A 21,745-nucleotide genomic window follows, 5' to 3' on the forward strand; every position below is an offset into this window, starting at 1 on the left:
AATTACAGTTACAGCATATAAATAAGGTTAATAAGTTACTATAGTGTAGACAAGAATTTAGTCTCTGGGATTATAAAAGTTGACAGTCCTGATGGCCTGTGGGAAGAAACTCCGTCTCATCCTCTCCGTTTTCACAGCGTGACAGCGGAGGCGTTTGCCTGATCGTAGCATCTGGAACAGTCCATTACTGGGGTGGCAGGGGTCCCTCATGATCTTGCTTGCTCTGGAGCTGCACCTCCTGATTTATAGGTCCTGCAGGGGGACGAGTGTAGTTCCCATGGTGCGTTCTGCCGAACGCACTACTCTCTGCAGGGCCATCCTGTCCTGGGCAGAGCTGTTCCCAAACCAGACTGTAATGTTACCGGACAGGATGCTCTCTACAGCCCCAGAGTAGAAGCAATGAAGGATCCTCAGAGACACTCTGAATTTCCTCAGTTGTCTAAGATGGCAAAGGCGCTGCTTTGCCTTACCCACCAGTGCGGCAATGTGCGTTGCCCACGTCAGATCCTCTGTGATGCGGACTCCCAAGTATTTAAAACTGCACACCCTATCCACAGTAGACCTATTTATCTCCAGTGGAGTGTACGTCCTTGGATGTTTGGCCCTTCTGAAGTCCACAATCAGCTCCTTCGTTTTAATGACATTCAAGAGGAGGTTATTGTCCTGACACCAGAGTGCCAGATCAGCCACCTCCTCCCGGTAGGCCTTCTCATCGTTGTTGGAGATCCGGCCCACCACCACAGTGTCATCAGCAAACTTGATGATGGAGTTTGAGCTGAACCTGGCCCCACAGTCATGTGTGTACAGGGAGTACAGTAAGGGGCTAAGGACGCAGCCCTGGGGGGATCCTATGTTCAGGGTGAGGGAGCTAGATGTGTGTTCCCCCATCCTGACCACTTGGGGCCTGGCGGTGAGAAAGTCCAACCTTCATCTGATTTTCTGTATTTACATATTCTCTATGTTCTCTGGGCTTTGTTCTCTGTCTGATACAAGGGGTGCAGATTTTCTAGCTGGATTCTCTGCTGAAAAACTGCTAGACACTGAAAACCTGCAGCATAACTATAACATGTTTGACTATAACATTGGATTTTTTCCAATAGGCTTCTGCCATAGTCAGTGTGGGCAAGATGGACCGAAGGGCCTGTTTCCACTGTATGGCTGTGACTCGATATTATTATTCAGCCATTTATTTCAAATTATCTTTGAAACCAAAGACATTGCCACATATAAAAATATAGTTATAGTTTTTGACCTAGAAAATCAACTTAAAGATCTGTGTTAAAAAGCCTGACCTGCTGAGTTACTCCAGCATTTTGTGAAAAAATGTGTTAAAAAGTTTCCAGGTGGGTGGTGTGCATTGTTTTGTTCGATTGATGATAGGGTATAGGTTTTGTGCACAAGCATTGTGCAAGCCTTCATGCCCACAAATGTGACAATTTGTGCAATTAGTTATGAGTAATGTTATTTATGAACCATAAACAAACACAAACTATTTCTCCATATGGTGGATTTCTTAATGGAACAGCTGTCAAAGACTCATACAGCAAGGAAACTTCCCCTTTGGCCAAATTTATCCATATCAACTAACTGTGACAACTTTAGTTAAGTTTAGTTTAATTTAGTGATACAGTGCGGGAACAGGCTCTTCGGCCCACTGAATCTGCACTGACTAACGATCACCCCATACGCTAGCATTATTATCCTACGCACTCGAGACAATTTTACAATTTTACCAAACTCTATTAACCTACAAACCTGTATGTCTTTGGACTGTGGGAGGAAACCGGAGCACCCGGTGAAAACCCATGCGGTCGTAGGGAGAACATACAAACTCAATGCAGACGGCACCCGTGGTCAGGATCGAACCCGGTCGCTGGTACTGTAAGGCAGCAGCTCTACCGCTGCGCCACCCTGCCACCCTTTGTAAGCAGTTCAGTGACTTGAAGTTGATCTCCAGGATGGGTCAGGGGAAAAAGCAATTATTTAAAGATCATGGTATCAGTAAGGGAGGATTGACATACCCATGACTCTCACCTCAAAAATGTAGGAGGCTGTTATAATTTCTTACATATCCCAATTAAAGCATTTTCTGAGTTGTGTCAAGTTTCCGATTTAAATTTACAACTTTGAAACAAACTGAAAAGTTATGAGTATCACAGTGTGCTTTCTATAATGGGGAACAGTTGATCTTATAGTTAGCTCAGTTAAGTAAACATATCATTTGTCTTACAGGAGTCAGGATGTCCTGTGTTCCTGTGTAATATATCAAGATAACCACATTAGAGCTTTGGTCGGCAGTAATCCCATTTCATTCATCCTGTGGCAAGGCTTGACATCAATGGTGATGGCTTTGAACCTTAGAGGGAAGGAGAAGCAGGGGTTTCTTTAGAACAAGGTGTTGCCTTTGGAGGAAGTTGGAAGTCCAGCACTAAAGACGCCAAGCTTGGCCACATAACATCTGCAGGAAACACAGTTGTAGGAGCTAATGCAAACCATAACAAACAGTATTTGTGTAACAAGCTTGTATTTGACCAACACACTTGAACTTGAAACATGTGGCATCAATTAAACACATTTAAAGAATTTTTACATAGGCCTCAGCTGAATAATAATCAAATATCTGACAATTCACTGCTACTGAACTAAGCATTGCAATCTCCTGAGCAATAGGTAACCTAAGAATATAATGAATCACAAAAAAAGCCTTTTTTGTTCTTTTATGGGAAGCAGTTAAAGATCACATTTATTTCCTATCGATAAGTGTCCTTGCTGCAGGTGAAGTAGCCTTCTTAAACTGGTTGCAGTCCTTTTGATGAAGATAGTGCCACAGTGTGCCCGAGTAAGGTTAAAAATAATGCATTTCGAAGAAAGGGTGATGTTTGACTTGGAGGGAACGCTACACTTAGAGGGGGAGGGGGAGGGGGAGGGGGAGGGGGAGGGGGAGGGGGAGGGGGAGGGGGAGGGGGAGGGGGAGGGGGAGGGGGAGGGGGAGGGGGAGGGGGAGGGGGAGGGGGAGGGGGAGGGGGAGGGGGAGGGGGAGGGGGAGGGGGAGGGGGAGGGGGAGGAGGAGGGGGAGGGGGAGGGGGAGGGGGAAAGGAGGGGAGGACCTTACTCTTGTTGGAACTTACTCTTTCAGGTAAAAGGAGAGTATTCCATTACACAACTGATATTCCTTGCTTGATGGAAAGGTTCGGACAGTCAGGCGTTGAGTTAACATCACTCACCATTAGTGTCCTGAATATCCAATCCAAACACTCTGCATTGGATTATGTTAAAGGACAAAAAGCTATTAAACACCTATTCTGTCCATTGGCGATGAGGATGGGACAATGAAGAGTCATGATAATATTATCAGTAACATCAAGCGACGACTTAACTACATTGGCAGAGTATGCCGGTTAGGGACTGATCATAACACATTTGATGCCAAGCACGAGAGAAAAGTAGTTAAGCTCCAGTAATTTTGTTGTGAATGAAAAGTCTAAAAAAACTGTTCACCTGGTAGACTATCCTAAATGGGAGTTAAATCCCAAACCAGTTACACTGAAATGTTTAACATTCATCTGAAGGCATAGGACCCATCCCTTTGAATAGATGGACATGTTTTTGTTTTAAAGAATAAATAAAAGTAAAGATTGAGATTGTAAAGAACACAAAAACAAGAACATTGTTCGAATTATACAAATTAGGTCCAATGGTTCGGTAATATTGGCAAACTTACTTATGGTCGATAACCCCTTCAACAAAGTAAAAGGTGTGAAACCATTCCGTTCCAGAGTGTTAGAGATTATGGATAATTATAAATTTGGAACCCATAACATGCTGTCAGGAGAGATGATTAGTGACAACAGTCATTCTAAACAATGTCTCAGTATTGCAACTTCAGCATGCTCTTGTGTTGTGAAGTAAGTTTGTGTGTAGATTGACTGATGGGCACATATTCTGTAGCTGTACACTGGATGGCTCGATTGTAATCATGTATTGTCTTTCCGCTGACTGGTTAGCACACAACAATAGCTTTTTACAGTATCTTGGTACACATGACAAACAAAATGAAACAAAGCAAAACTAAACTAAACTAAACTAAACTAAACTAAACTAAACTAAACAAAACATCCATCCAGTCCAAGTTACTAAACACATTACTTCAAACATTTGGTAAAATTGTCAGAGAGTGAATGGACATCACACATTGTGCGAGAACTGAAAGCTGATAACTCTGCTCGGTTTATAAAAAGTTAGTGGACGATTAACAGTATCCTCTGCTCGTGTTTCTCAGTATACGTATATACTGTATTTATATACTGAAGGCTTTCAATAAGTTAAACCTTTTTCATGTTTATGCCTAGCTTAGAGTAGACAAAGAAACCTTACACTACAGGTCATCCCCAGGGTACACTGGGTGTATTTTTTGGTGGATTATTATGCCAATCAATAGCTAAAGCTCCCTGCAATATTTCTGAATATGGATTTGGGGTAGTGATAAATCAGTTTGTGGGCAGTGAATGTGAGAAGCAGGTTGCCTACATAGCATATACACTGATCAAAAGGGGTGGGGGGGGGGAGGGGGGAGAGAGGGTACAAAAGTTACACTGGAATAGAAAAGGTGGTATTGGCAATTATATTTTAAATTCGAGGTATGTACTTGGAACATGGAAGAAGGCAAAAGTCGGTTAAGTTCAGAGACATTTGCACAGTTAAATTACCCTTAAATGCTTGTTTTCGTGGCTAGCATATAACTATTGGTCTGTTTACCGAAATATTACACGATTGGATATAGGTAATAAATGATAACTTTGTCAGTTACATTCACATTCCAGTGATGAATAAAAAAAATCAACCCATCATTAATTAGTACATACCAAAAAAGTGGGGAGAAAACCAGCTGGTAAATATAATGATGCTATCAAGCAATGAGTTTCATATCATATCATATCATATATATACAGCCGGAAACAGGCCTTTTCGGCCCTCCAAGTCCGTGCCGCCCAGCGATCCCCATACATTAACACTATCCTACACCCACTAGGGACAATTTTTACATTTACCCAGCCAATTAACCTACATACCTGTACGTCTTTGGAGTACAGATTGTTCTTTACAGAGAGAAGTTGCAATTTTTAATTTGTTCATCAGATTTGGCCAGAAAACCTTTCCAGGAAATATATCTTTCATTTCTATGCCAATGGGAAGTTTGCCATTTAAACTCCAAATGGCTAATCTATCAAAATATCTCATGTATCATATATTCAAACAAGTTCTGCCGATCTTTGACAGTTATAATAGTGTAGCAGGAACCATTTTGAGGAGATGACTGTCCAAATAAATTAAACCAGTGTTGAATTCAACCAATATCAAGACTCATAAATATGCAATTAATTTGCCTTAATACAGTTTCCACCACACAGTCTTTCATTCACAGACTGAGCTTGTCCAAGTCATTGATTTCCCCACAATTCTCAGTGTTACAGTCTGTTCACACTCTCAGCATTCATGTTATGTATGAGGAGAGGGATAATCTCCATCTGCATTCGGTCATTGTCTACCAACAAGATTTATCTCTGGTCCATCAATCACAATAGTTTAGGGATGGGTGATGTTTTGGGTCGAGACCCTTCTTCAGACTGAAGAAGGGTCTCGACCCGAAACGTCACCCATTCCTTCTCTCCCGAGATGCTGCCTGACCTGCTGAGTTACTCCAGCATTTTGTGAATAAATACCTTCGATTTGTACCAGCATCTGCAGCTATTTTCTTATTCTCTTACAATAGTTTAGGGAATGATCTTACACAGATTTAATCTTCAATCGCTCCAAAATGCCCTTCAGTCTGCTATGAAGAAGTTAAATGTTTTGCAATCTGTGCTCAATGACATCTGCGAGATTCAATTAGTAAGCTTTAAATATAAAGTAAGATTACAGCACAATTATTAGTCATGCAAAATGTGTAGTTAAATAAAAATCTTGAACACTTATTGCAAGTTTATTGATGTTAAAGGAATTAAATGTTTGTTGTGGCATTCCACTGACGCACAAGATGGATATCTTCATTTTGAATCTTCTTTTGTGCTGTGTTAACTTTTATCAGATTGGGTTAAGAAAAGGGAAAAACTTACTGCTTTTACTGATTCTGATGACAAATGAGTGCTTCAGCCACAGGATGATTCAAGGTTGCAATCCTTTTTTACTTTTCTTTCCATTATAAGCTCTTGAACTGAACTGGGAACTGAACTCACTGTAAATAGAAATCACTTGGAGAATTAGCTCACCTACTTCAGTTTTATGTGCCTTTTGTCATCTCATTCAAAAGAAATGATAACACACGATGGGAAATAAAGTATCTAGCATTTTCTAGTCTGGAAGTGGTACACAAGAGAAGAATAAGGATTGAATGTTAATAAATGTTGGCAGCACAAAATAACGCCAGAAAATTGGACACACTATTAATGGCTCAATATTTTCAATAGCTCCTGTTTTTTTGTTTCTGTTCCTTATATTTGACTTTCACCCCAGGATATTTGATCAATTCTGAAAATTAGATTGGAAGTTTTCAATGTCACTCAATTATTTAAAGGAAAGAAAAGCTAGTAAATTGGTGTTTCATTAATCTCCCTGAAAATTTGGCAGTCGTGAGTTACTTGGAATAACCCAACTGCATCAGGTCAACAGTCCAGGGTCACCTAATTAACTTGTATTTGAGGAGGAAGCAAACATGTTGGATTAATGTCTGTGCATGTTCTGTATACAGACTTCCAGAAGGCACAAAAATGTCTCAGATAAATGTCATGAATCCATGTTGAGTTCAAGGCAAGCTATTGGCATGGAAATGGAATTGGTGAGAAATGTTGCTAGGAAGAAAGGTAGTAAAGAAAGCAAACACAATGCTAGCATTTATTTTAAGAGGGCTTGTATACAAAAACAGGGATGGAATGCTGAGGCTCTAATAGGGGCTGGTAAGGCCACATTTGGAATATTGTGAGCAATTTTGGGGCACTATATCTGAGGAAGGATGCGCTGGATCTGGAGAGGCACCAGAAGAGGTTTACAAGAATTATCCTAGGAATGAGTAGGTTAATATATGATGAGCATTTGTTGGGAGTGGGCCTGTACTCGATGGAGTTTAGAAAAATGAGGGGGGGACCTCATTGAAACATACAGAATAGTGAAAGGCTTGATTGGATGTGGAGAGGATGTTTTCACTTGTGGGAGAAGTCTAGGGCTAGAGGTCATAGCCTCAGAATTAAAGGACGTTCTTTTAGGAAGGAGATGAGGAGGAATTTCTTTAGTCAGAGGGCGGTGAATCTGTGTAATTATTTGCCACAGAAGGCTGTGGATATTTTTAAGGCTGAGATAGATAGATTCTTGATTAGTACAGGTGTCAGAGGTAATGGGGAGAAGGCAGTAGAATGGGGTTAGGAGGGAAAGATGGATCAGCTATGATTGAATGGCAGAGTAGACTTGATGGGCCGAATGGCCTAATTCTACTACTATCACTTATGACCTTATGAAGAGCGATGATAATTATCTCCTAAGTGAGTCAAACAGAGGGATGTAATCCATACAATTTCCAAAACCTGTGATCAGAGCCTTAGCTTTTCACCACATTTATATACAACTAGGAGGGATTAGGGAATTGTTTGCTAAACCTTTTATCAATAACAAGTTGGCCAATGCTGACATATGATAAAAGTTGCAAATAGACAATGACAGATTTAAGTGAGGAAACTGTGGCAGATAATGAATACAAAGATCGGAGTTTGAGAAGCACGGTGGGTAGATGGGATTCAGATAAAGACATTGAATAGTCTCTCTGCTCCTGACTCCATGATAAACACATGTAATACGGATCACCTTTTGCATTAACTAATTGCATTTCAGAAAAGTAAAACTCTGGCAAATAAATATGGAAAACACTCAGCAGACGGCATTTTCAGTTCTGATGAAGGGCTATTGGTTGGCCTGAAATGTTAAGTCTGTTTCTCACTCCATAAATGTGGAGGTCTGATCTGCTGATTATTTCTGGCATTTTTTGTTTTTATTTCAGCTTTTCTACATCTGCAGTTTTTTTTGTTTGATTTTCACATTCTATGATAAAAAAAATGGGCTTGCTACAAACATTCCAGACACATTTTGTTTTTAATTAGATTGATTCCGTAATCATATGCGTTAAGTCGGGGAGTTAATCTAAAGGGAACATATAATGATCATAGAGCTAAAACATTGTTAGAACATAGTTCTTCTAGCCCTTAGTAACAGACACAGGTTGAAAGTTGGGATAGGCCAGTTTATGGGGCATCAATCTGAATTCAGCTGAGGAATATACATTGTTTATCAAAGGGCAGAGGTTTATCCTGTCTAAAACATTCATGTGATGCATCAATTTATCAAGATCCTTTTGATTGTACATTAAAAGACTCATTCTAATAATAAATGTGGACACTGCTGTCAAATATCTTACTTTTTTTCTTTGACAAGTTAACCGAGCTACTTTGAACAGCGTGCCAAAATCCCATTTTTAAAAAGTGGCTCCTTCAAACCAAGGGAATGCTGTCAGTTCATAATATTTAAGTTCTGAATAACTGGGCCTTAGAACACAACCATTAATACGAAAATGCATCAGAAATGTCAGATGCAGAAACTGGTAAACATCTTTTTTTGCATACCAATCCAAGTGATTTGGGACCATTTAATAACTGAGTTAACTTTGTCGAACAGATTCAGCTAGATTCTCCCAATAATAACAGCATGAGTCAGTTTATAATACAAATGTTTGATGTTAAACTTTAACCTCATATCCGTGATGTGATCAAATTAAGTCTTCCTTACTTTTTTAACCTTTTCTGCATCAATTGCTTTTTGTACCCTCATGAATCCCTTTTAAGCGACAACACATGTGATTCCTTGTCATACTGCAACAGTAAGGGAGGAAGACGGGAAACAAAATGCACAGGGGAACAGTTAATACCTGCCAAGATTTCTCCGAGGTTATATAGTGTTTTGCAACTGGTAATAGCCACTTTCATACTGAAATACACAAGTACCAGAGAGCAAGCTTTGCAGATTAATCAAACAATTGGATAAAGCCAGCACAACGTATCACATGTTTATTTTGTCCCCTATTATAATAAAACTTTAAACTGGTTTTGTTACACAATCAACACAAAATAAACTTTCTCAAGTAACCTGGATCCAATGTAATTGTAAACATATTGTTTTTTTCTATAGTCCCTCATATGGTTCTTCTTATACTGATGTTTTGTGCTGAATTCTTTATTCAGCATGAACAATGACAGAGATCAACGGTATTCTCAATTTGGAGTGGCATGGTGGCTCAGTAGTAGAACTCAGGTGCCAGAGACTCGGATTTGATCCTGACTATGGCTGCTGTCTGTACGGAATTTGTACGTTCTCCCCATGACCGCAAGCATTTTCCCCGGGTGCTCCAGTTCTCCCCCACACTCCAAGGACGTGCAGGTTTGTAGGTTAATTAACTTTGGAAAAGATTGTAAATTGTCCCTAGTGAATAGTGTCATGCTAGCAAACGTGGATCGCTGGTCGGCGTGGACTCGGTGGGCCGAAGAGCCTGTTTCTGCGCTGTATCTCTAAACTAAACTAAACTAAAAGGTATTCCAATTGGAGTAATGGTTCGTAGCATTGACTTTGGTCAAGCTTTTACAAATGTAAGTTATAAGGGGGAAAGAAAGAACATCGGTGAGGCACTGATAAACATGCAGACATTTAAGATTGTGTGACAGATCAATATTCTATACCAGTTTCAACCTGCATCTTTAATTACTGCTTAAATGGTGATGCGGAAATGCTACTACAGTCCCCATAAGGTTAATTCTGAGTTTCCGAAAATTATCCAAGTTGGTTCTGAAGTAATGTTTGAATTCAGTTTTTTCTTCCCTTTGTGCTTAGGCGCTTTGGCATATGGTGGTGTCAGTAAAGGCCTAGATGCCATCTGCTAGAAAGATATTCTCAGAAGGTGTCATTACACTCTATTAATATTGATATGTTAAATATCATAAAGAAGGATGTTCGGAAGGATGTCGAGTATACGATTGGCAAATTTTTAAGAATACATTCTTGAGAGGCTACCAAATATAATTTTACTATTTGTATTTTTACATTGGTTAGTTAGGCAGTGTAAATTAACAGGTGGTAGCATGAACATTGGGGGTGTTGATGGGTATGTGAGAAGATATTCACCAAGGTGGGTCTGATGCGAATAGTCTGAGTGGCAGGGTGGACTTGAATAGCTTCCGTTGATATTGTGAGAAACTATGGGGAAAATTGGCTCTTAAATGAATAAAGTGAATATCACAACCCTGCAGACTGCAAGATGAGGCAGAGATCATCAACAAAGAACGACCCTGAGCCTCGGCAGCTAAGTGACCTTGACCTATGTGGGCAAAACAATAAAGGCTGTCACGTTAGGTTACATTTGAGAATGCCGATCTTCGTTAGGACAACATTTGAATGATGGCTCTGGGGAAATGGAGTCAGTAAAATGTAGTTGTCCTTTGAGTAAATAAAAACTGTTGCTGTTCACAATGAGGCTGAAGGCCCCTTTGCAGAAGAATCTTACTTGTTACACTCGAATAGTGAAAGGTCTGGATAGAGTGGATGTGGAGGGGATGTTCCCACTAGCGGGAGAGTCCAGGACCAGACGTCATAACCACAGAATTAAAGGACGCTCCTTTGGGAAAGAGATGAGGAGTAATTTCTTTAATCAGAGGATGGTGAATCTGTGAAATTAATTGCCACAGAAGGCTGTGGAGGCCGTCAATGGACATTTTTAAGGCAGAGATCGATAAATTCTTGATTAATACGGGTGTCAAGGGTTATGGGGAGAAGTAGGAAAATGGGGTTAGGAGTGAGAGATAGATCAGCCATGAATGAATGGTGTAGACTTGTTGGCTGAATGGCCTAATTCAGCTCTTATCACTTATGAACAACTATTGATTTCATTTTAGTGAATATTATGGCAGTGTGGGGGTGATGTACAAACAAGAATTCCTCAGGGAAGTCACAAGGTAAAGATCCCAAAAGACTCTTCAAGGCACTGAAATGGTCCAAAATGGTGCAAAATATGGTTCTGCCAATTTCCAACTGCATCATATTATTTTTTTGGAGTTATGCAAATGCATTTCTAGGCCTAAATATTTTTTAAGTTCATGACACTTATTATAACCCTCTTCTTTTTATTCAGCATGAAGCTCAAGTCCCGTGACCTGTAAGAGATCTCTATATGTGCAGTCTCGCATCTCCCAACTTCACTGAGTGCATGTGACAATTGGAAAATATAACACAAATTATCATTTTATTTTTAAATCTATGCACAATGGATGCCACTTCATATCAATGCAAAAACTAGTATTGCATCGACATTGAGACAATGGCAAATTTGGGCTACAAAAGTAAAAATGAAGTGGTAGGGTAGGCAAAAATAGTTTTAAAAAGCAAGAGATATTACATTGAAAACATCAGATTAGGAGGTAATGCTGGGGCTCTTGATTTGAACTCCAGTTTAAAAAGGTAATGGCATCCCTGAAATTATACTCCCTCATTCCAATTCTCTCAGAAGAGGAGGTTTCCCCTCAGCATCTAACATGTCAAAACCCTGGGAACCTTGCATGTTTCAATTAAAGTACCACTCACTCTCTCTGCTCCATTGATGATAGCCAAATCTGCTCAGTATTTCTTCGTACAACAAACCCCTCATCCCCAGGCAGAACCGTGAGAACTTCTACCTAGTAACTGCTGCTCAAAATAAAAATATGGGAATCAAAGAATTGGAACATGTAATGCTAACTCAGGAAGAATTACCTGCCCATTAGATTTTGGGGGGGGGGGAGCATGCAAAGTATAAATAATATCCAAGAAATCAAATAATCGATAATAATTTTAGGATAGTGTCAAATTGGATACAATTACCAGAATAAAATGTCTTCAATGTAGATATTTTTTGCAGAAGTTAATCTTTATTATAACCTTCTCCCTAATGTAGTTCCCTGATAAGAGCCTACAGTACAATCACACCATTTTCAGCCAAAGTTATGAACCTGTTTTTGAGCCTGCTGTTCTGGCAGTCAGCCTTGTAAACTTATTTCAAAACAACAGATTATAAAACCTCAATACATTCCTGATTCTTCTTTTTGTTAAAGTAATTAGCTATCTCCTTCATTTAAAACCCATCAGCTGTTCCCAGGCAAGCTACAGTTCCTGCAGTTACTGCCCTTTTGAGAAATGGCTGAGAACATGCCTAACAACTGGCCAGTTCATTACTATAAATCAGACAAAAGCAAGTTACAGAAAAGTCATCCTCAGTTTCAAGAGCTGCTGACAATTGTCATAATTCAGTTGATTATTGCCTCCATATTGAATTCCTCACTTCATATCGTTTTAGTCCTTTAGATAGTTACACTGAATGCTTTTAAATCATCAAATAGCATTTTCTTTTCTGTTATATACTAGTCCACTATGAACTCCCATATTTGAGTATAGTTTAGTTTATTGTCACTATCCGTCTCACCTGGGCATTGTAAAATAGACTAATCCATTCAAGATTGAGAATTTATTTTACTTAGAAGGCTTTCTCATCACGGAATTAGTGTTGGCCTGGAAAGGCATCAATGCAATACACTTTAAAGTCTTTTACTGAATAATAAACCAATTTTACCTTTCACTGTTACAGGGACAGTGAGATAGAATCATCACATTGTTGGACTGAATCTAACTAACTGTATCCGATGATACCATTAGGAATTGCCAGCAATCGGCCATTCAAATGGAAGTCCTGGGCTGAAGTTCCCAGAGGGCTGAGGCCTTCAGGGGGTATCCACCGAGCCGGTTTCCTGCACATAGGACCTGGTGAACCGTGACCTGAAAGGGGAAGCCTGCCGAGCCAGCCCCTGCTTGTCCCCTGAAGACCGGAGACCAGGAGGATAGAGCCACCGACGTCGACGGACGCGACCAGCGAGGAGCAAGTCCAGTGGGAGAGCGAACCTAGGTCTGGCCCACCTCTCCCTTGAGGTCAGCTACAGGAGGCGCCCCCAGGTAACAATGATGGATGGGCGAGGAGAGGGACATGGGTTCACCGGTTGATCCACATGTCCAAGGAAGGCGATGGCTGGAGGCCCGCAGCAGCCTGGAGCTTGTTTGGAATGGGAAGTGCTCATAACAACTCGAGCGTGGGCTGGACTCTAATAATTGTGCCAAAACATGGTGCTTGTTACTTGTGGGATCAGCAGACTATTTATGTACGCTTGCTAATTGGGAATGTGCTGGGAATACTCTACTGGACTGTATGTAAGAAAATAATTTCACTATGTGTTTGCATTTCACACAAGTGACAATAAAAAACACCATTGAACCATTGAGGCACTCACTGAGCGGCAGATGCTGCCACATCTGTCACTGCCCTCTTTCAATGAACTCAGCATGAACAGAGCCCAGTTTTGCTGGGATTCCCCAGCACTACAGTGGTGAAATCACCACCAATCCCTGTGCCTGGTATGCATGGCGTAGCATCGGAATCTCATCCATTTCAACTATGTTTCTATGCCCAAATGAACAAAAGGCAAAAAGAGAGGATAGCTTTTCCTTCTATTATTTTGATTTTACAAACAATTATATGCACATTTAAACTAATTATTTACTACAATTCATGTTTTTTTTTTAGTGTTAGGTATATTTAAAACTGTTAAAATCACGTAGTTTTGACAGGAAATTAAGTTCTGCCCCAGCTTTACCTTTGGCCAATGTTGATCAAGATATTCCAGATGTAGAGCCCTCACACTCTGCAGTCCATAGCTCAATTGTCATCTGGACCCAAGGGCTTAACGTGGCTGTGCTCAGGACTAGAGAGACTGGTTTTCTGATCTAGCCTAGGTATCTAAGATTATGGAGGGACCACAGTGGTCAGTTCCAGGTAGCAAGATGTGCACTTGTTAGATGGACTGTCAGGATGTTATCATCTGTACATTTTAATCACTTGAACGCCAAAGATATTAGAGAACAGTACAACAGGACTTGCTATTATTAGATTAGAAATTCAGCTCAACAAATGTTCGCAAAGTTAATAGGAACAAATGACATATTTTAGCAAATTCATATTTTGTTTTATGCATCTGGTCCTTTAAAATTGATAAAAGTTGAAATGTATATCAAATATGATACCTCAATTTACTGAAATGTGTGTGTTTTTGTGACCGAAAATCTATTACCAGCAGAGTTCCACTAGTCAATCGCAATCCCTTGCTTTTATTAATGAGTCAGACGAAATGTTGAGGACTGTATAAAGGGAATTTGCAGTTGATATTAAAAAAATGGTTACTTGGTTATAAGGGAAAAAGGGATCTTTTTGCTTCAGTAGAATCATAAATGGTTAGAGAAAGAGAAAAAAATGATATTTGCTTTATAAAAGTGGAATATTTCTGTATGCTTTTCTCTCATATTCAAAAGATGGATTTTTTTAGGAGTTACCATTTTGCAAGAAGTTAACATGAATAAAAAGGAAATCCCTGCAGATCTGAAAACTGAAACAGAAAGAGAACAAGCAGAAGATGTACAGTAGAAACTACCTGAGCTATCTTCAATATTTTCTGGTTTTGTTCAGGTTAATCAATGCTTGGCACCAACATCAGCAAAGATACAAAACAGTTCTAGTGGGAACAACTCCTCACTTTGAAAATAAAGTTTTCTTTTTCAAGAATTAAATCTTCCAGATGGGTCCTCAGTAGATTTTAGAACATTGTACACCTTAAATCAGAACCAATCTGAATAATTCAATACACGATTATTCTCAAAAACACTAATAATGCTCTTTGTCGTACATTACTTGTTTTACATTCAGTCATTCAGTTGAATGACTGAACATGAACAAATTTAATCCAACTAAATTGTTCTCCAGAAACTGACAAAAGATCATTGTTTGCAACGTAAACGTTCTTTCTCTCCACAATGCTGTCTGATTTGTTTTCAGTGTCTTCTGGTTAGATCCAAGTATTTGTGACTACTCGAATTCCTGGATTATTCAGGACTATAGTGACCAGCTAACTATCACAGGTAAGGGATTACCACAATGGAAAAACTTCAAACTGCACCTATACTTTGGATGTGAATTTAAGGACTGTATGGGACCCCTGTCCATTATTAAGCAGCGAGTGACGTTGCCATGTACAGCTACCTCCTCAACTAATAACTCCAGATAAATTGTCTCTAATCCACAATTATCACCAGAGGGACGTGGAAACATTGTGACTGGCTTGACGTGGCCCATAGACAGAATCCATGGCTTTTGTTTGAAATATTGTGACACACAATTTTTCCTTTAAAAGCCATGGTGTGTGATTAATTTGTTTAGAAAGAAAATTGGGACAAAAAAATCATGTGTATTGATTGTAGATATTAAGAACAGTTAATTGATAGGCATTAATATATACACTAGCTTTTTTAAGATTGCAAATGGTTGCAATCGTAAGAAATAAATAAAATGAGGCAGAGTACACAATGTTGAAAAGGAAATCAATATTTGAAAATACAGAACATTTAAAAGTATTGATATTCTGTTATTCTTTCAGAGCACAGTTAAAAGTGCAATTAACTGCATAATTTGTTTTAATCACCTGATTAATCATTTGTTATTGCTCTAAATCTTCATTTACTATCAACCCATGCCTGAAAAATACTGTTGATTTCAGGCATACCAACTTTAGCAAACTGCAGCAAATTTTTAGCAGGACAAGTCTGTAATATTTACAAGACCCAATGCTAATGATTTTTTACTGATATCCACCTGGGAAACAAATGCCTTGGACCATTGACTGTAATGTGCAGTGGAGTGAATAAAACCAGTGACAGAAGCTCTTGCATTTGTTTGTCATGAGTGATAACAACCCAACCTCGAAGAGGGGAAAGAACTCGGGCCTTTTGATTGGTACCATCCAACCAACATACTTTGAGAGAAAATGAAAACCGAAGAGAGACAAGTACAGACTTGCAAAGTAAGAGTCATCAGTGATCTAGTTGGGACTGTTGATACTAGACAAGGCACAACTGGTGATAAACAGACCACAGTGCTCCATGAGAAACTGACAAACTATAATGTGCAATCTCACTTGTACTGAAAAAGATAGGATCATGGTCACTACTGTGGATCAACATTGAATATTGTGTATTTAAAATCAAAAGTATTGGGCGGCACAGTAATCCTGACTGTGAGTGCTGTTCTGTATGGAGTTTGGACGTTCTCCCTGAAACCTGCATGGGTTTGCCCTGAGTGTCCTGGTTTCCTCCCACACTCCAAAGACGTACAGGTTGGTAGGTTGATTGGCTTTGGTAATTTAGTAATTGTAAAATTCTCCCTAATGTGTAGGATAGTGCCAGTGTATGGGGTGATTGTTGGTTAGCGCAGATTCAGTAGGTTGAAGGGTCTGTTTCCATGCTGCATCGCTAAACTAAAGTGAATTAATGGTGAAACCTTAAACACTGGCACATAAACATTCAATTGACATTTATAACTGGGTGGTATTTATGATCAGAATCTCTTCCTCATTGACCATCAATACACATGCACCTCAAGGCTGAATGTTTAGCTCTCTGCTCCACTCCCTTTACACCCATGACTGTGTTACTAAGCACAGCTCCAATGCCATCTATAAATTTGCTGATGTCAGCATGTGCTTGCCCGAATCACCAATGGCGATGAGTTAGCGTACAAGTGAGAGATTATTATTGCAGCATCAGTTAACCAGGTGTTCTACCTCTCTCTGGCTTTGGTGCAGATTTGTAGGGAGTGTTGCTTTAGGGTGGGAAGGGTGATATAGGGTGGGACAGAAGAATGGAACATATGGAAGAGACACCATCAGTCACAGTGCTTGATCCCTCTGATGACCACCAAGGGTGGCATAGACTGGGTTATTTTTTGTTCTATTCTATATAAGTACTTCCACCTGTGTGTTATTATCATTTGTTTTACCTGTTGAATTCCCGATTTAATGGCTGATGTTTATCTCAGTCTTGGCTCAGTCTTGGATTTTCTCATGCAGACTCTTGTACTCTTGTTCATCATGATTATCATGATTCTGGTTTAAATCTTTTTGCGTTTAACTAGCTCCTGTGTCTTTGCTGCGCCTGTGTCTCCACACCTCTTGGTGTTGTTACACCATCTCCCACAATACAGATGGGAATATTGGATCAGGAATGAGAACATAACTCGCAATGAACATGCCTGGTGAAATGACCCGGAAATTATTATTATTATTATACTTCATTCTTAAAATAAGGTAAAACACAAAATGCTAACATTATTGAATTGGACAAAAACAGAGAATGTTGTACCAGTTCTTTAAAGTTCTTAAATGTGATCCGAGGCAAAGCATGTGATACATTGCCAACACATTGCAATCAGAATAGGCATACAATACTTGGCCATTACTGCTTCTTTAGTTGTAACCAGGAGCAGGGAGAAATTTTAATACCATATTAACAAAGTCGAGGCTCAATAAATAATTGCAGTTTTGCAGATTTCAAAGATTCACTCATCAGAGAATGGATTATATATGGAATCTGACAGTCCAGCCTGGAACAATGAGGAATAGGTGACCCATTGTTAATTCAAAGAAATTGTGTGAAGACCTGGGAGGTAGCTGTGATACCTGTAGCCAACTTTAAAAAAAACCTGGGTGCACAACAGTAGGAAGCATGAGTGGTGAATCTCAAAATAAAAGATATCATCGGAAAAGTACAACTAATATGGTCTTAATGCTGCAAGTATCACGAACAGCAACATGAAAGCCCAATAAATAATTGCCTAGCAAAGAGGAAAGATGGCGTGCAATGTGAATAGAGAATTAGTTTTTGTTTTGTTCAGAGATACAGCATGGAAACTGGCCCTTCGGCCCACTGAGTCCATCCTGACCAATGACCCAGTCTGATGAAGGTTCCTGACCCAAAACGTCACATATCCTTTTTCTTTAGAGATGCTGCCTGACCTGTTGAGTTACTCCAGTACTTTGTGTCTATCTTCTGACCAGTGACCACCCATTTATACAAATCCTACTCTTGGAATTTTTTTTTTTAAATTACAGATTTTTCTAGTACCCTTGGTTCCAGACCATTTATGGATTATCCATTTTGCCAGACCAACAGAGGTCATGTAATAATAATAATTCAACAACACACCTCTGACCCATTAATTATACCCCTCATGTATCTTTCAAACACTAAGGGCTGCTGGAAACTTAAGTAAAACAAATTAAATGCAAATTAAATTTACCATGCAACTTGCACTTCTTGCACGGGCAACCCAGGTGCCAGTTAACGAGTTGCCCACTGAAGTACTACATTCCTGCTTTGAAAGGCAGTCAGCTGAATGGAAATGCAGGAAACCTTCTGAGTAAAAGCTCCATTTGAACTTAAATATAATGCTGAATCTGTTCTCCAAATGTTCACATTAAGACGACACACATTGAAACAATGAAAGGTGTGGATGCGCTTAGATTGCAAAAATATTTCAGAAAGTCCTATTCTGTAATGGTGAGCATATGATTGGCCAATTGTTTCAAATTCATAACTTGCAAGCTTTTTGCCCTAACCAGTGCCATTTCCTCTAGCATTGGATTAGCATTTGGACACCAGCTAATGCCACATCTCAGTACATTACCCAAAGCCAACAGCAACAATGTTACTTTGTTTACCGTGAAGCCTTTTCCATTTGTTGGTTCACATAAAATTATGGAAAGCAGAGAATGTGAATATGTGCCATTATTGCCTGGGCGATCAGCTTTTGTTTCCCTTCATGAAGACTAATTTGCATTGCGTAAATTAAGTTAGAGATCATTAAGATATTATTTACATTGTTTGGTGAAAGAAAGACTGGTCATGCATCTGTTTAGCATCTTTCACAGCTTTAAGGCACAAAGTCTTTTACCACCAGAAAAATACTTATAAAATGCATTTGTTGCTGCAATGCAGTAAACGTGACAAGTGATTTGCATGAAGCAAAGTCATATAAATCAATGAGATAATAAGCAAATGATCTATTCTCTTGATGGCGACTGTCGTTATAAATTATTTTTGATGGATTCACACTCAGCGACCTGTGTGCGTTACTATGATACATTTTCAAATGGCACCATTGGCCAAAGGCCAATTATATAAACACACCGCAAGACCAACTTGCTGAGAAACCTTTGCTGCTCTCTGCAGAGTCTCAGCAGAACAATAAATTAACATGCCTACTGAATTCACACCTTAAATATGCTTCAAAGGCCATGCATATTTAAGAGGCCGTTTATTTAATTTATTGTACATACCATAGATGCTAAAAATAATCCAAACTGGGAACTACGAGAATTACAATTAGGAATAATAATATAAAGTTCTGCCAAAGAAAACTTTCTGAATTGAATATTTTCAGTTATTAGATTAGCGGGGGTTTGGATTCAAGAAGTGGGCATGCAGTGGGAACAGCTGGAACTTATCCAGCACTTTGTTTCTGAGGAAACGAGCTGCAATAAACACACCAAACAGCCACGCTGTTTGCAACTGCAAATGGCATTACTGGAAATGGATTAATTAGGAAATCTCTACTTCACCTCAGAGTGCCACTTACCACCTAATGTACCAACACTAATGAAGTGAGCAATTTGCATAAATTGGATTTTAATCAGAACAGGAAGATTGCTGGGTTATTCAAGAGCTCACCTCTTGGGAGATGTTAGGTACTGCTAGCAGGCCAACTCCACCTTACCATTACTCACTGGTCGTCAGTGATAGGAAGCGCAGGAAAGCAACAAAGAACAAGACATATTTTGTATGTAGGGAATGGGAATTGGGGGAAAAGTAAGGAAAGCAAGACATCAACAAAAATAAATATTACTCCTCAATGTGAAGGACTTCTGCATGGGAATAGAGCTTTCAAGCAACCAACATATAAACCTAAGATAGACACAAAGTGCGAGAATAACTCAGCGGGTCAGGCAGCATCTCTGCAGAAAAAGGATGGGTTACGTTTTGGGTTGGGTTCCTACTTCAGATCCTGGGACCGACCCAAAATGTCACCCATCCTTTTTCTTCAGAGAGGCTGCCTGACCCATTGAGATACTAAATGCGAGAGAAAAAAAAGTTCAGTATGTATATATACACATACAGGTATACATATATATATGTACATACACATACACTTGGAAAAACAAACAATAGTAGAATAATAATAATAATAATAATAATAATAATAATAATAATAATAATAATAATAATAATAATAATAATAATAATAATAATAATAATAATAATAATAATAATAATAATAATAATAATAATAATAATAATAATAATAATAATAATAATAATAATAATAATAATAATAATAATAATAATAATAATAATAGTAGTAGTAGTAGTAGTAGTAGTAGTAGTAGTCTATTGGAGTTCAGAGCATATTTGAGGTTGCAATGTTTAATAGCTTGATGGCTGTAGGGAAGAAACTGTTCCTGAACCTGGATGTTACAGTTTTGAGGCTCCTGTACCTTCTTCCTGATGGCAGTGGTGAAATGAGTGTGTGGCCAGGATGGTGTGGGTCTCTGATGATGCTGGCTGCCTTTTTGAGGCAGCGACTCCGATAAATCCCTTCGATGATGGGGAGGTCGGAGCCAGTGATGGATTGGGCAGTGTTCACAACTTTTTGCAGTCTTTTCTGCTCCTGGACGTTCGAGTTGCCGAACCAGGCAATGATGCAACCAGTCAATATGTTCTCTACTGTACACCTGCAGAAGTTCAAGAGAATCCTCTATGACATATCAAATCTCTGTGACTGTGGCTATAATACCATCAGGATGTATGGGGGCTCGGGAAGGCACATCAGTGTTCTCCCCATCAAAGCATGCATAGAACGCATTCAGCTTGTCAGGGAGTGATGCTTCGCTGTCACTTGAGCTGCCTTCTGGTTTCACCTTGTAGGAGGTGATGGCATTCAAACCCTGCCACAGTTGCCGAACATCCGCCTCATCCTCCAGCTTTGAGCGGAAGTCCCTTTTGGCCCTTTTGATGGCCTTGCCAAGGTCGTATCTGGACTCCTTATAGACCTCTGTGTCACCAGGCCTGAATGCCCGTGATCTGGTCAGTTTATAGTTACATAAACTATACACAGTTCATAGTTACATTTATAAACTTTAGTTTTCAAATAAAATAAACCTAAACTTTCAAATCCAAAACCCTTCATCAGAACTGGGAAAGTGAGAAAACAGGTCACTGTTACGTTGCAGAGGGATTGCAAGAGGGATATGGAGGACATAGGGAATGTTCCAGATTGGGTGAGGTTGCCGAGGTAATTTCCATGTTTACGCAACGTCTGTTTGATAGATTAGTGAAGGAGGTGGAGAGAGAGATAACAAATTAAATGATATATAAAAACGGTGAAATCGAGATTAGAATTATTGCTGAAACCTGAAAAAAAAAAGAATGGTGGAAATGTTCTGATCAGTAGGAGTCCATGGAAAGAGAAAAACCAAGATAATATTAGATTAATAATTTTGCAGCAGAAATAAATGTTAGTTCTGATACAAATGATAACGGCAAGTTGTATGCAATTGTTGAATTCATTATCATTTCCTAAAGGCTGCAGTGTAATTAGATGGAAGATAAGATGCTGTTCCTCAGGCCCACATTGGGCTCAATGGGATAGTGCAAGAGGCCACAGTCAGTTTCCTCAGATGGGAACTGGGAACTTAGAGTGGAGACC

General features: G+C 39.4%; 1 protein-coding gene and 1 long non-coding RNA gene across 3 annotated transcripts in view; one reads left to right on the forward strand and one right to left on the reverse strand.

Annotated features, from left to right (window-relative positions):
• LOC144604687 (uncharacterized) overlaps positions 1-17,145 on the forward strand; it is a 30,845-nt gene extending 13,700 nt beyond the window's left edge. The window contains exons 2-3 of the long non-coding RNA XR_013548759.1: positions 14,987-15,069; positions 17,117-17,145. This is a non-coding gene — a long non-coding RNA (uncharacterized LOC144604687). The remainder of the gene's footprint in view (positions 1-14,986; positions 15,070-17,116) is intronic.
• Positions 1-21,745, reverse strand: part of LOC144604686 (docking protein 5-like) — a 257,087-nt gene that overhangs the window by 169,362 nt on the left and 65,980 nt on the right. The gene's annotated exons all lie outside the window — the stretch shown is intronic.

The sequence above is a fragment of the Rhinoraja longicauda genome, chromosome 22, assembly GCF_053455715.1.
Source record: "Rhinoraja longicauda isolate Sanriku21f chromosome 22, sRhiLon1.1, whole genome shotgun sequence".
Taxonomy (NCBI): domain Eukaryota; kingdom Metazoa; phylum Chordata; class Chondrichthyes; order Rajiformes; family Arhynchobatidae; genus Rhinoraja; species Rhinoraja longicauda.